General features: G+C 50.2%; 1 protein-coding gene across 15 annotated transcripts in view; it reads right to left on the bottom strand.

Moving 5' to 3' along the window:
- The window catches only part of EPB41L1 (erythrocyte membrane protein band 4.1 like 1), a 127,675-nt gene extending 118,695 nt beyond the window's left edge, over positions 1-8,980 (bottom strand). For all 15 annotated transcript variants that reach the window (XM_039227095.1, XM_039227098.1, XM_039227094.1 and 12 more), the window contains exon 1: positions 8,895-8,980. The gene's annotated coding sequence lies outside the window, so the exon portion shown is untranslated. The remainder of the gene's footprint in view (positions 1-8,894) is intronic.
- Between the last annotated feature and the right edge of the window lie 6,887 nt (positions 8,981-15,867).

The raw sequence follows: 15,867 nt of genomic DNA, 5'->3' as shown, positions 1-15,867 counted from the left end.
GCTCCAGGCTCTGAGCTGGCAGTCAGCACAGAGCCCGACGCGGGGCTCGAACCCACGAACCGGGAGATCATGACCTAATCGAAAGTCGGACGCTTAACCGACTAAGCCACCCAGGAGTCCCTTGTTTTGTTTGTTTGTTTGTTTGTTTTTTAATAATTTATTGTCAAGTTGGTTTCCATATAACACCCTGTGCTCATCCCCACAAGTGCCCTCCTCCATGCCCATCTCCCCCCACCCCCCACATCCATCAGTCCTCAGTTTGTTTCTCAGCATTCAAGAGTCTTTCATGGTTTGCCTCCCTCCCTCTACCCCACTATTTCCCCCCTTCTTCTCCCCCACGGTCCTCCGTTAAGTTCCTCCTAATCCTCCTATATGTGCAAACATATGGTAGCTGTCCTTCTCTGCCTGACTTATTTCACTCAGCATAACACCCTCAAGTTCTCTGGATGGAATCTTTGAAGATGAGAGATGCTAAAGTGAGGGGCACTCCCTTCAGAGTGGGGGAAGCTGAGGGGGCATCAAGGAAAAGGGCAAAGAATGTGAACTAGGCAGCAGGAAACCTGGCTTCTAGAGCCACCGAACAAAATTACATGGGAACTTGGGCTTATCCTATCCAACCGCCATTTTACAAATGGGAAAACTGAGGGCCGGGGAGGGGAAGGACCTGGCCCACGGTCCCTCAGCATTTTCACTTAAAACCAGCAATGCACTGAGAGTCAGGAGAGATCTGCCTTCAATGCATGATTCTGCCATTAGCTCCCCAGTGACCCTTCTCCAACCATTAGGCTCCCACTCTTATAAAATAACCCTAAAGATGGGTCGTGACTCAAAGACTCCGATGGTGCCTATGGACCTTTCCCAAGATCAAGGTACACTCTCAAAATTGTTCATGCCATTTCAGAAGTTCACGAACACTAGATACCAACATTCTCCAAGAGCGATCTGAGAACCCTTGGTGTCATAGTCACCTTGACGAGGAATCTGTTAAAACAGGCTGATTCCAAGGCCCCACCATGGATCCCACCCTCCCAGGAAGCAGCTGAGTTTGAATCGTTGGATGAGTCTTAGAAGCTCCTCTTTGCTACTCTTGGAGGAGAAAATTTGAGAAGGCCTGCCTTAAGGAACCCTCAGAGGAGGGGGTAAGGGGTGAGGTGCGGAACCACTCTCCTTTTAGCTGTCTCACATACTGAACTTCTGCTTCCTTGCCTATGAAGAGAGGGCTCTGTGTCTTGAAGGTTTAAAGCCACTGTTCATTAATCAAAGTTCCTTCTGGTTGAACTACCTGTTCAAGCTGACCATGATCATGGTCATGATGGGCCCAGCAAGCTGATGGAAGCTCTCCAGATCCTGAAGCGACATTCTGAGATTAGCAGCCCTGCCGGTGAGGGAGTCTGAACTCCAGGGCTGAACTTGGAGAGAGAGGTTCCCTATCAGCCCCAGCCTGCAGATTCCTTTCCTCTCTCTGGAGTGTCTTGTTCTGGCCCTTAGCCAGCTCTGGCTTCCTTCCTTTTCCTTTCTAGCATGAATGTCTTCCTAAACCTGAGTTTCCTGGCTCTAGTCTCTGCTTCCCTCCCCATCACTGAGCCTGACACAGGATCTCCAAGCCCCCAAACACCCTTCCAAAGAGATAAAGCTATCATGCTTTGTAGATGATAAGCTTATTTAACTAGAAGACTCAGGATAATCTGTGAAAAACTAAGGTGACCAATGACCAAACAATATCTAGGGGAAAAGCCAAGCACCCTCAGACCTGCCCTGTCACCTGCCTGTCACGAAGGTTTCTCTCACAGGTGGGCTGCTGCCTAGAACCAGATGGGCTGAGAGCCATTCCCAGCCCTGGAGGCTCTCTGAGCTAAGGATTTGCTCTCTGAATTTGAGCGAATGCACATCCCTCTGTGAACCCCTGAACACCCTCAAATGCCGCGTCCATGGCAGCATAGGAAAGATTCAAGAGTACCCATGGGCTTTGGATAGATCTACATTTAAATCCTAGCTGTGCCACTTGCTGGCTGAGGGCTGGGTAGGCCTTGGGTAAGTTACTTAGCCTCCTTTAATAAAATGGGGATCTAATCTCTGCCTTGCTGGGTAGTTGCAAGGATTAAAAGACGTAAGGCGTGTAAAGCGCTTAGCACAGGGCCTGGCACATGGTAAGCCAATAACGTAAGCAGCTGTTTATCAGTCACCAGAGTGGGCCTCTGACGAGGAAGACTCTAGGCTTTCTGATTCATAAGTGGCCCCAAGCAACCCCAGAACCACCCACTCAAACTGGGTCTGGAGACTTTATCTTTAGACTTCCAATCTGGAGAGAAGATGGGGAGATGAGGAGGGGAAGGCAGGACAAGGGAGAGAGAGAAAACTAAGAGGAGGGAGGGAGGTAAAGAAAATCAAGGGGTGAAGAAGGGCTTGGCTCCTCCAGCTTGGGGAAAAGGAAGATGACTTAGGGCAATTGCCAAGGCAGGATAAGCCTTCTCTCCTTTCCAGAGCCTTCCCTACGCCCGCCAAGGCAAGGCTTAGAGTGACACAGCCTGCTGAGAAGCACAACCCTGGCTGTCAATAGAGACATTGAAGCCTTGGGTTACCTCCAGGCTCTGGCTCCTCATGTTGCCACTGCCCGCCCGTGGTGGCTTCTGGCTGGAGCAGGCAGAGGTGTCCAGAGCCAGGCTGAGCATAAACAACCTGCCCGTTCGGGCTGCACAGGCATTGCCTGCTCACTCAAGGGACTCAGGGACCCCCCTTGCTTGGGATTCTGACCCTGGTTCAGCAGGACTCTTCCCGCTGGCTCCCCATCTCTGGGCCCTGCACACTACACCCTCCAGGCTTCCACCAGCCCCACAATCCTGCTCCTGGGCCAACATTGCAATGCAGGAAAAGCACTGGTCAGGCCGTCAACAGGAACCACAGACAAGGTGTTCCAATTGCCACTGGCCAGCTGTATGACCTTCGGGATGTCACTTTCTCGTAGAGCGTGTTTCCTTCCCTTCTCTGGTTAATGAGGGCAATGGGGGGCAAGGACCATCTCTAAGGTTCTCCTAACTGACAGCAGCTCTGATTTGTAGGATATCTCTGAGCACACAGGGGCAAAGAAGACTTGCCTTGGGAGAGGAGTGGGCTGGGCAGGGCCCCACCGAGAATGCAGTGGATGTGGCGATGGCCGAGGTTTATTATGATGATGACGATTATAATTGAAAATCCCAGCAGCAGACTCTTAAGCAATTTACAAAGAGCTTTTTCATTATCCCCTGGGATTCACAATCTGGTGAGGTAAGTAGAGCTGGATGATGCTAATTCACATTAGGCAGATGAGGAAGTGCCACAAGATATAAGCTACTAAGTGCTGGGCAGGGGGCGCCAGAGAGGACATAATCATTATCAGTTTCCTACTGCACGCCACCTCACCAGGCTTACTCACACCGGCTGTCTAGCTAGGCCAGGGCTGACGTCCACAGCCATTGCAGGGGCTACCATACCCATTTCACAGGAGATGAAACTGAGGCTGAGGAAAAGTAACTAATTTACTCTAAAGCCCATGCTCTACTGCAAAGCCTGGATTTTTACCTGGGTTTGTGGGGCTCCAGGATTTGCATTCTTTTCCATCTTCCTGTATGTACTGGGTTGAATAGTGTCCCCCAGGTTCGTGTCTACCCAGAACCTCAGAATGTTACCTTATTTGGAAATAGTCTTTGCAGATGTAATTAGTTAAAATAAAATGAGGTCATACTGGATTAGGGTGGATTCTAAATCCAAAATGACTGGTGTCCTTATAAAAAGAAGAGGTGACACAGAGACACACAGGGAGAAAGGGGAGAAAACCACGTGACAGCAGAGGCGGAAGGAGCTGAGGGCCAAGGAGCACCAAGGCAACCACCAGAAGCTAAGAGAGAGGAACGAGAGAGACTCCCCCCACAGAACCTTCAGAAGGAACCTTGCTGACACCTTGATTTCTGACTTCTATCTCCAGAACTGGGAGAGAATAAATGTCTACTTTCTTATGCTACCCAGATTGTGTACTCCATTGAGCAGCCCTCAATACATTGTTAATCCACTGAGCAGCAGACCCAGGACTCTTATTTTCAGATTCCTACACACTAGGCAGCCTTAGTTAAGGGGTGTGAAAGCCTGTGAAAGCCTATGAGAGGTCATTCTTGCCTTTCCTTCATCTCCTGACCCAAGATGGCCTGAAGTCCACCACCTGTGCTCCTTCCCATCCTAGGTCTCTATCCATCCCACAGGGCCCTTCTCTCACACAAACAAGCACCCTCTGAGCCCAATCTCTAGGTCAACAGCACACACACACACACCCCCCCCTCACCTCGCCTTCTACCTGGCCCATCCTCTACCACCACCTGTAGAGCTGTGTTTTTGAAATGCAAATCTGATTCTTCCAGAGGCTGGCTTAATCCTCTTCCCTAGCTCCCTACCACCTGTAGAACTCCAGCTCTTCAGCCTGAGCCAGATCTGGCCCCAAACTTCCTCTCCAGCCTTACTTCTGGCCAATGGCCCCACCTGTCCCTGCCACTCGCCGCCTTCTGTTCCAACCAGATGGAACTATTTGGAATTCCCCTAACAAGCCTTGGTGCCTTTGCACATGCTGCTCTAACTAGCTGGAAGATAAATCCAGCCCAAACACCATCTCTCTTCTTTGTGAAGCCTTTTCCTTAGTGAACAACCTCACCCTGATACCCTGTACACTGTATACCTTTACACATCTGCCCCTACACCCTGCCTGTGAGGACTGCTGGATTCATCTCCATTCCTGGAGGCCTAGGGCCTGGCACAGAGGCATATAAGAATGTTGAACTGGGGTGTCTGGATGGCTCAGTCGGTTGAGCATCTGACTCACGTGTTCACGATTCATCGTTCACAAGTTCAAGCCCTGCATCAGGCTCTGTGGTGACAGCTCAGAGCCTGGAACCCCCTTCAGATTCTGTGTCTCCCTCTCTCTCTGCCCCTCCCCAGCTCATGCTCTGTCTCTCTCTGTCTCTCTCTCTGTCTCTCTGCCTCTCTCTCAAAAATAAAAACATTTTTAAAAGTGCTGAATTGAATAGTAGCAATTGCAAATACTTATCAAATGTTTACTACCAGCTCAGAACTGGTTACAGCATCCCATGTATGTTACCACAGTTTATTTTCAAAAAACAACCCTGTGGAACAGATAATATTATTGGTTCTATTCAGAAGGTGAGGAAAAGAAGGAAGAGATGAAGTGCCTTGCCCAAGTCCACCCAACTATGTGGCAAAGCCTGAATGACTCTAGAGCCCATGCTTGTAACCAATATTAAGTACACCATCCATCCTAATACCCTCATTTTACAGAAGAGGAAACAAATAAAAAAAAGGAAAAGTGACATGCCCGCATACAAGCCATGGACCCAGATCTCTAGATTCCGTATTCAATGCTCTTCTTCTTCTCATTATTATAGGATCCTGTTCCAGGAGGACACAGATGCTAGCAAGACTGTATTTTCTGGAGAGCTTTCTCCTGCCTGCCCTAGAGCAGAGTCCTGCATGGATGGGCCCAGGCACATAGCCAGGGTCCATCTATGGCCAGGAGATGTAGCAGCAAAAAAGACAGATAAATCTGCCTCTAAGAAGTCTGAGGCCTGCTTAGATATTACTATGTCAGGTCTGGCAGGGACACTTTGGGAATCACTTAGTACCATCACCCATTATATAAAGTCATCGACTTCAATAAATTTATTGAACACCAATCATAAGCTGGGCACTGTGTGGGGGCACTAGGAAGAATGACAGCAAATTTCTGCTCAGATGGCATCTGCACTTCACTGAGGGGAGACAGACAAACAACTAGCAAGTTATGTATAATTACAAACTCTCACAAACACTATGAACTACAGGAAGCTGTAAGAATGCGTAACAAGAAAATTTGACCTATTCCATGGAGTTGGCAGAAGCCCTCCTGAGAAAATCACTCTTGGGCTCAAATCTGAAGAATGGGAGTTAAACAAGGTAAGAAGCAAGGGAAGAGTGTGCTAGACAGAGAGAACAGAATGTGCAAAATCCCAGAGGCCAGAGAACTCATGGTTCCTGGAGGAACCAAAAGAAGGCCAGAAGAGCTGGTTTCCAGAGAGGTGGGTAGGGTCTTGATCCTGAAGGTCTTATAGGTCAAGGTAAGGAGTGGAGAACAGAGCAGACCAGTGCAACCCCTTGCTCAGAGCCTAGCCCAGAACAGACAATGAGTTATAACATTATTCAATGAAAGAGTGATTTGTCCAAGATCTCAGGGAAGACCTGGGACTTGAAACCAGAACCCCGGCCTCCCAGGCTAGGGCTGCGGGGCCACTTCAGTACATGTGTGGGAGAAGGCAAGGGATGCTTTTCTGGGGTTTCAACCTATAGGAGGTTCGTTTCCTATCTGTACCTCTCTTAAGTTCTAGGGCAAGACAATAACCTGTGTTTGTTAAAACACAGACTGCTGGGTTCCATGAGTCATTGATGCAGTTTGTCTGATGGGAGCCCCCCAGATCTGCATTTCTAACAAGACCCCAGGTGACCCTGCTGCTGCTAGTGGGGTGACCATACCTTGAGAGCTACTGCTCTAGACTAGAGGATATGGGAGCAAAGGGGCATGGTGAGTGGGGATCAAGGCCAGGATCCTTGGGGACTAAAAAAAGGTAGATTTCTAAATCTGGGTAACAATGAGACAAGCTCCATCACTCCAAGAAACCTAAGGGTGCTCTGAGTCCCAGAATCTATCCTACTACCTGCTCAGCCAGGGAAACTGAGGCTTAGCAGGTTTAGACTCTTACATAAGAGAAGCACAATACAAATGTGCTGAGTGAACAGATAAACACAAAAGGGTTTGACCAAAGTCCAAAGAAGACCCTTGGACCAAACTCCAGGGCTCCTGAGCTCCAAGCCCAAGTCTTTCCTGTCCTGGGAAAGGGATTCAGGGAAGGGGACGGCAAGCTCAGCTTTGCCCAGATTCTGCTGCCAGAAACATTTTAAGAATTGCAGAAATCTGCTGTTGGCCCCCAATCCTATCACCCATCCACCCTCCTTCCTTTTACACTCTCAGCTCCCTCCCTCTACACTCCAAATCCTGTGCACTTTATCCTGGCAAGCAGAGCAGCAGAGGGGGGAGGTAAAGTAATAGGGAAGAAAAACTGGAAGTGGAGGAAGAATTCCTGCACTTGGATGTCCTTCCTCCAGAACAATTCCTTCCTCCTTATAAGAGTCTCAGTTTCTCTCTATCCTTGTATCCAGTCTACCCCCAATCTACTCACATTTCAGTACCAGCATCTGAAACCCACAAAACCAGGGGTTTTAAATCTCTAAACCAGCTTTTCACCCAGTTTTTCTATATTAGAGTGGTCCTGGACAGAATTTTTCTATCCTATCCTAGCTGGCAGCAAGATGCCCTGTCTCCTGCAAACCCACATGCATAGGCTAATATACAAACAGCTATATATGTATGTAAAAACAAATATACCAGAACTTATAAAAACACATACTCATGTACATCAAGATACATTATTCATTGTTCACTGACAAAACATACCTAGGGACCCAAATGCACAAGAAAAACACAGAGAGACACACATGCAGTCAGACTACAAATCTAGACATGCGTGTGCTACACCAGTACATGGGGAAAGGGGTTACAGACACACCCAGAGACCACTCTCAAGAGTAGAGGTCTCCTGAGGGGCCGGGGTGATTCCTGCACAGGCTCTGGCCCTTTAAGAGAGCGGTTCTCCCTCCTTTCAGGGCACCTAAGGGGCAGCTCTACCCCTGAGAGCTGTAAGGGTGAGGGTGGCACTGTGGCTGACCCGGCCAGATGCCGTCGGACTCTGGGCCACTGTTCCCGCGCCGCGACAGGAAATGGATCCCTGAACCTACTGGGTCACCAGCCTGGGGGCCGCTGTTGCCGCCACCACCACCCCACACCCACACGCACACACGCCCACCCCTCCACACACACAGGCAAGCGCGCGCGCACACACACGCGCGCACACACACACACACACACACACACACCCGGGCTTCAGGCAGGACACGCCCTCCGCTCCAGCTCGCTGGGCGCGAGGGCTCCGCCGTCAGCCCAGCTCCTTCGGGCCCCTGGGGTGTGGTCGGCCCACCTGCCAGCAGACTCTCCGCCCGGCGGGGACACTCCCGCCGCCGCCGCCACCCACCGCCCCGGCCAGGTGCCTGGCTCGCGGGGACTACAGCGCCTCGGCGGCCGCCCCCACCCCTTCCTCCCGGCAGTGCGGAGACAAAGCCGCGCACACGCACACGGGGGCTACGCGGGTGCACACCCGCCCTCACACGCGCACACACGGGGAGTCACACTGGCGCTCACACGGCAACACACACACACACACACACAGCCACAGGGTCCAGCCACAAGCGAAGCCACTGGCACACACCCTCATCCAGATGTACACACACTCAGCTACATATTCGGACACACCCTCTAATAGACACACTCACGAACAGACACACGCAGACACACACACCCTCACCCAGATACACACACACCATCCAGTCCAGACACGCGGAGACACACAGCGCACACCCCCCCTCCCACACAGATGCACACCCGGAGCACACGCACACGCGCGCACACACAGTAACCACTTGCCCAGACCTACGGGCACACGCGCGCTCACATCCAACACCCAGAGATGTGGACCACGCCACACATACCGGCTCCAGTACGGAGACGCACGGACCCGGACCCGGGGCTCCTGGCTGGGACGCCCGCCCCCCAGCCCCCCGCCGGGCCGGTGTCCAGCCCCCCGGAGCCGGCCCGCCGGCCTGTCAATGCTCGAGGACGGGAGACCGATCCTGGAGCCCTCGCACACACAGACACACGCGAGAGGAGACGCGGCAGGGTCCCCGGGGCCCGGACGAGGGTGGCGCGGGCGACTAACCTGGCAACGGCGGCGCGGCTTCCGGGCGCTGTCTGTCCTCAGTCCGTGCGTCCGGCGGCCGCCCGGGCGGGCTCCGAGGCGCACTCGAGCTGCGCAGAAATGCCCCACTCGCTCGCTAGCTCCCTCCCTCCCACGGCGCCCAGCCCCCTCCCCGCCCTCCCCCCACACCCCGGCTCCCCCCTCCGCCCCGCCCCGGCCGGCTGCCCCCGGGGAGGCGGCGACGGCGCTCCCGGCCGCCCCAGCAGCCACCCGCGAGCCAGCGAGCAGCGGCGCCGAACGGCGGGCAGCCGGGGAACGCCGCAGCCTCCGGAGCCACCAGAGCCGCCGGAGCCGGGGCCGCGCGTTGGGAGGAGCCGCGCCGGCCCCGGGGGAGGGGTGGGGAGGGGGCTGAGCCCCGTGAGCCCGCCTGGCGCCCGTAGCCCGCCGCCCGCCGCCCCACGTGGGCCCCGCGCCTGGCGCCTACCTGAGCCGCCGCGGAACTCAGAGGCCGGGGCCGAGCGGCGGGGTGAGGGAGAAGAGACCCCCACCCGGGCCTCCTCGCCCTCCCCGGCCCGGCCCGGCCCGGTGGGCTCCCGCCCCGCCCCCACCCCCTCCCTCGGCCCGGCCAGCGCCGGCGAGGGTTTTCCGTAGCTAAAACGCCTCGGCTCCCGGCCCGGTGCCCTGGGCTAACCCTACGGCCCGGCGCCCCGCTCGGCGGCCTCCTCCACCTCCAGCCCGGACCTGGCCGACGCCCACCAGCCTCCCCGCCACCCTTCCATTGTTCCCGCAGCCGGAGCTTGCGGAAGATCGCGCAGTGCCTTCCAGCCCTCTCCCAGGTGGCAGTACCTCCGGACTCTCTGCGGGGCCCTGCCAGGGCTGGCCCCTGGCCCCTGGCCCCGACGCCCACCGTCCACAGGCGCTGGTACGATCAGAGTAAAGAGCTTTCTAAATTAGGGTTATAACCTCTGGCCCTTATAGGCGCTCCTTCAGGTCCCACTTGGAGTACAGATTGAGGCTTGGGGAGGGAGAAATTAACCCAAATTCAGCAAGCCCGAGATAGCCGCGGGGAGAAGATGGGGGGCACCGATTAGGTGTCTCCATTCCACAGATGAAGAAACTGAGGGCTCCTTGGACAACGCCAGGCCCTCCAGAAGTACAAGGAATAACGGGCCTGCCCTCCTTTGTTAGATACTGAATAAAGCAGAGCTAGGGGAAAGAGGCAAGTGTTATGTATTTCTGGGGTTTTACTGAAAGTCAGAAGGAAGGTAAAGGCCTACTCTGGGCAGAGGCTTTCACCTACTTTGTCTCCCTTAGCCTCGACTATAATCCTATGAGGCAGCTGTGATTATCCCCATTTTGCAGATGAGCAGCCGGTCCTAGGTGTCTCCAGCAGGCAGCACAGAACTCAGATAAAGCCCAACCATGGTTCAACTTCTTCACTGTGGTCCTTTCCTCCAACATAGGAAACTAAGTGTCAAATGAGCAGCTGAGATCTTAAAAAATCAAGGAGAGGAGGCTTAGTTTGCACTCCGAAGAACTTCCACCAACTTAAGAGCAGAACTGAGCGAGCCAAGGCCCCAAAGCAAGACTGAGCATGTCTTGTCCAGGAGGAAAAAAATTATAATTAATAAGAACTAATGATAACCGGCATGTTTGGAGCACTTACACGAACTCATTTAATCACACAATAATCTTGTGAGAATGAGGCTAGTCTTATCCCCACTTTCTACAATAGGAAACTGAAACACAAAGACATAACATAGTTTGATAAAGTGGCAGAGCCAGGATTCAAATCCAGGAAGCTGATTCCCAAGCCTGCGTTTTTAACCACCGTACACCAGCCAGAAGCAGCCCCAGTTGTGAGACAAAGGCATTTGAACTACTAGTGTGCCCACCACAGCAGAACCCTGTTTAACTGGCTGCCTTCTGTCTCCCTGTGTGTTCTCAGGACACAGCACGCAAGGCCTGGTATGGAGGCCTCATTTGTTCAACTACTGCATGACTGCCACATGAGGCTGCAGTGCTGAGTGCCACGTGCAGGGCTCAGTTGCAGCCCTCTCTGCTCTGCTGGCATTTTTATCAGTGGTTTTAGATGAAGCAAAGACAGGCATGAAACACTTATCAAATCTACAGCTGGCATGAGGCTGGAAGGGACGGCAAACACTCTGTAATCCAAAATTAGCTTCCAGAAGATCTTAGCAGCCTTGGGGCCACGCTGGAACCAACGAGATGAGGTGCCACGCAAAACAAATGTAAATTCCTGCCCCCTTGGTCCAAGCCAAAGCAGTCCCATAGGACTTTCTGTGATAATGGAAATGTCCTAAATCTGCATTATCTTATAGGAGAGCCACTAGCCACCTGTGGCGGTAAAGAACTTGAGATATGGCTAGTACAACTAAGAAACTGAAATTTTAGCTTCATTTAATTTTTAGTACTTAAAATTTAACTAGCCACAAGGGGTTAGTGACTGCCATATTGGACTGTACAGTTCCAAATGATCAAGTGCCCGAAGTACAAGATATAAAGAATCTAGATTTAGAAGAATTCCAGTGAAGGGCATCTGGGTGGCTCAGTGAAGCGTCAGACTCTTGATTTCAACTTAGAGCATGATCTCACGGTTTGTAAGACTGAGCCTCACGTAGGGCTCTGTGCTGAGAGCTTGGAGCCTGCTTAGGAATCTCTCTCTTCTGCTCTCTCTGCTCCTACCCCACTCTGTGCTCTCTCTCCCCGCCCCCCTCCACTCTCTCTCTCTCTCTCAAAATAAATAAGCATTAAAAAAAGAAGAAGAGTTCCAGTGAAAATGACTTAAAGGTTTGAGTTGACCTCAAGTTCAACAGTGTAATATGGCTGTAAAAGAGAAAGGGAGGGAGGGAGGGAGGGAGGGAAGAAGGGAAGAAAAGAAGAAATGGGGAAAGTGAACATGATATACTGTATCAACAGAAACCAGAGGTCAGACCAGCCAGGTGCTGCCCTGGGCAGATCACTGCTGAGCCATGGGGGCTCGGCTCTGGGCAACACTGTCACACAAGAACATGTCTATAGGAGGAGACAGAATGCTGAGGACCTAGATGTCATGTTGTGTGATGACTGATTTAATAGCCTTGAGAAGGGAACGCATAGGGTGGACATAGTGGCTATCTCCAAGCCTCTGAAGGGTTGTCACACAGAAAGCAGATTTATTTCCTATTATTCAGGTCTAATAAAAAAAGCAAAAAATTCTGCAACCCCCTGGGCCACGTTGTCTGAGGGAAGGATCTATGTCTAATTTATCTTTTTGTTCCTCTGGGTATCTAGTCCACCGAGAACTTGGCACATATTAAACGCTGACTACAAACTTGCTGACTGAATAGATGTGAAAGAATCCCACTCAGCTCTAGTGGGTAGATATTGGGGAAGACAATTTCAGCTCACTATAAGAACGTGCTAACCGTCACAGCTACCCAAGAATGAAACTGTGACCTTGGGAGTGATGAGCTCCCTGACAATATATGTATTTAAAGAGATTGGGTCTTCATATCCATGTGACCAACAGACACATGAAAAGATGCTCAGTCACATGTACCCCAATGTTCGTAGCAGCACTCTCCACAGTAGCTAAAACATGGAAAGAGCCTAAGTGTCCATCAACGGACGAATGGATCAAGAAGATGTGGTTTATCTATACCATGGAATACTACATGGCAATGAGAAAGAATGAAATCTGGCCATGTGTAGCAACATGGATGGACCTTGAGGGTGTTATGCTGAGCGAAATAAGTCAGGCAGAGAAGGACAAATATCATACGTTTGCACGTATAGGAGGATTAGGAGGAACTTGACGGAGGAACAAGGGGGAGAAGAAGGGGGGAAATGGTGGGGGAAAGGGAGAGAGGCAAACCATGAGAGACTCTTGAATGCTGACAAAAACTGAGGACTGATGGATGTGGGGGGGAGGGGGGATGGGCATGGAGGAGGGCACTTTGGGGATGAGCACTGGGTGTTATGTGGAAACTAATTTGAAAATAAACTATTTGTAAAAAAAATAAATAAATAAAAGCTGAAATAATTTGAGCAAGAAAATAAAGATTATAAATTAAAAAAAAAAGAAAATATGCTCAGCATCACTTATCATCTGGGAAAGGCAAATCAAAACGACAATGATTTTACCTCATACCTGTCAGAATGGCTAAAATCAATGACACAAGAAACAACAGGTGCTGGCTAGGATGTGGAGAAAAGAGAGTCCTCTTTCTTGCACTGTTGGTCTTGCACTGTTGGTGGGAATGCACACTGGTGCAGCCACTGTGGAAAACAGTATAGAAGTTCTTCAAAAAGTTAAAAATAAAACTACCCTGTGCAAGCCAGGAATTGCACAACTAGGTATTTACCCAAAGAAAACAAATATACTAATTTGAAGGACACATGCACCCCAGTGTTTATAACTGCACTACCTACAATAGCCAAATTATGGAAGCAGCCCAAGTGTCCATCAATAGATGAATGAAAAGAAGATGCGGCATATGTATATATATAGAGAGAGAGAGAGACATAGATATGTGTGTGTGTGTGTGTGTGTGGAATATTACTCAGCCATGAAAATTAGTGAAATCGTGTCATTTGTAACAACACAGATGGAGCTATATAGAGTATTACACTAAGCAAAATAAGTCAATCAGAGAAAGATAAATACTATGTGATTTCACTAATAAGTGGAAATCAGAGAAAGATAAATACTATGTGATTTTACTAATAGGTGGAATTTAAGAAACAAAATAGGGGTGCCTGGGTGGCTCAGTTGGTTAAGCATCCAACTTCAACTCAGGTCATTATCTCACAGTTTGTGGGTTCGAGCCCCGCATTGGGCTCTGTGCTGACAGGTCAGAACCTGGAGCCTGCTTCAGATTCTGTGTCTCCCTCTCTCTCTGTGCCTCCCCCACTCGTGCTCTGTCTCTCTCTCTCTCTCAAAAATAAATAAACATTAAAATTAAACAACAACAACAAAATAAACAAGCAAAGGGAAATGAGAGAGAGGGAGAGAGAACCAAAACAAGAAACAGACTCATAACTATAGAGAACAAAAAACTGATGGTTACCAGAGGGGAGGTGGGTGGAGGCATGAGTGAAATAGGTGATAGGGCTTAAGGGGTGCACTTGTGATGAGCACCAGGTGATATACAGAAGTGTCGAATTACTATATTGTACACCTGGAACTAATACTACACAGTATGCTAAACAACTGGAATTTAAATAAAGACTTTTAAAAAAAATTTTAATGTTTATTTTTGAAAGAGAGAGTATGCACGCAATTGGGGGAGAGGCAGAAAGGGAGAGGGATACACAGGATCCGAAGCAGACTCCAGGCTCTGAGCTGTCAGCACAGAGCCCAACTCGGGGCTCAAACCCATGAACTCCAAGACCATGAAATGAGCCAAAGTCAGATGCTTACCAGACTGAGCCACCCAGGCGCCCCATTAATAAAAACTTTTTTTTAAGACACATATGTATTTTTTTAATGTTTATTTATTTATTTTGAGAGAGAGCAGGCGAGCATAATCGGGAGAGGGGCAGAGAGAGAGAGAGAGAGAGAGAGAGAGAATCTGAAGCAGGCTTTACACTCAGCCTGGAGCTTGATTCAGGGCTCGATCTCACAACCCTGACACCATGACCTGAGCCGAAATCAAGAGTCGGCCAACTGAGGCACCCAGGCGCCCCTAAGTGAAAACTTTTTGAAAAAGAAGAGAAAATGCCAACACATAAGTAGCAAAACCAGTCCCCATTATCAATCTAATCGGCAAAATTTTTACTTTTTGTCAGAAAAGAGACTGGGTCCTCATTTGGAAGCTGAACTAGGAACCAGATGAACTTTCAAGTTGAAAAATGGGCAAGTTCTATTAGGAGGGAAAAAACAAGAACAAATGGACATGGAAGGGCCAGAGGCCGGGATGGCCATTTAGGAACCACTGCGGTGGTCCAAGAGATAAGAGAGGAGACAAGGGGGCAGCAAGAACGGAAACCCACAGCTGTGTCACGAAAGGAGCACTGATACTCTACTAGGAGTCAGGCGCTCCAGGTTCTAGTCTTGCCTCCGCCTTTAACTTACTGTGTGCTCTGGGGCAAATCCCTTCCCTTCTCTGGATTTCAGTCTTCCTATCTCTGAAATGCGGAAAAATCCCCAAGTTCCTTCTAATTCTGGATTCTTTTTATGGGAGAGAGATTATGAAAGATAATTGGGATAATGTATTAGCCTTTACAAGCCTCACAGTAACAATATCATTGTTCTCATTACTACTGTTATTGTTATTGTTATTACAAAGGCAGCCTCCCCAGCGAAGAGATTGGTAGGAGAGGACAAGTCAATGGATTGCATCTGTAGGGACAGGAGTGGGGGACAAGGGCCTCCGATCTTTGGGGAGAGCCAACTAACAACTCTACCCCTCCCCCAAGTTCTGCGAAGACAAACAGTTCTGTGTGTTGTCACCTTACAAACTATTTCCTCATTCCTCTGATCCACGCCCCATACTTGGCTAAAGGAAGCAGCCGGTTCTAGGAAAATTTAGACTCTGTCTCCCTCCTTTTAATGTTTGCAAACACCTGATGCGGTCTTTTCCTTAAATCACCTCATACGAAAACAGCCAGTATTATTGGGCACTATATGCCGAGCATGTTACAGAATTTTCTCACCTTGGGAGGAAGTTATAATTATGATCCCCATTTTATAGGTAGGGATACCATGGCTCATGGAGATAAACAATTTCCCCATGGTCGTACAGCTTATGAGGGGGATTCCGGTACAAGTCTGTGTGCATCCAGGGCTGCGTTCCTAACCAGCATTTTACTATGTAATTTTGTAACAGGGAGGAGGGCAAGATCAGTATGGTCTCCAGTCTAGGGCAGGGGAAACTGAAGCTCACAGAGATTACGTTAAATCACTCTGACAGGTTAGTACGGTCTTTCAGCGTTCAGTTCAGCATTCTTCCCACATCTCTGTTCCTCGCCTCTGACCCAGCAGCGCTTT

Source organism: Hyaena hyaena, unplaced genomic scaffold (assembly GCF_003009895.1).
Source record: "Hyaena hyaena isolate Hyena2069 unplaced genomic scaffold, ASM300989v1 scaffold_25, whole genome shotgun sequence".
Lineage (NCBI taxonomy): Eukaryota > Metazoa > Chordata > Mammalia > Carnivora > Hyaenidae > Hyaena > Hyaena hyaena.
This window is presented reverse-complemented; position numbering and strand designations above follow the sequence as displayed.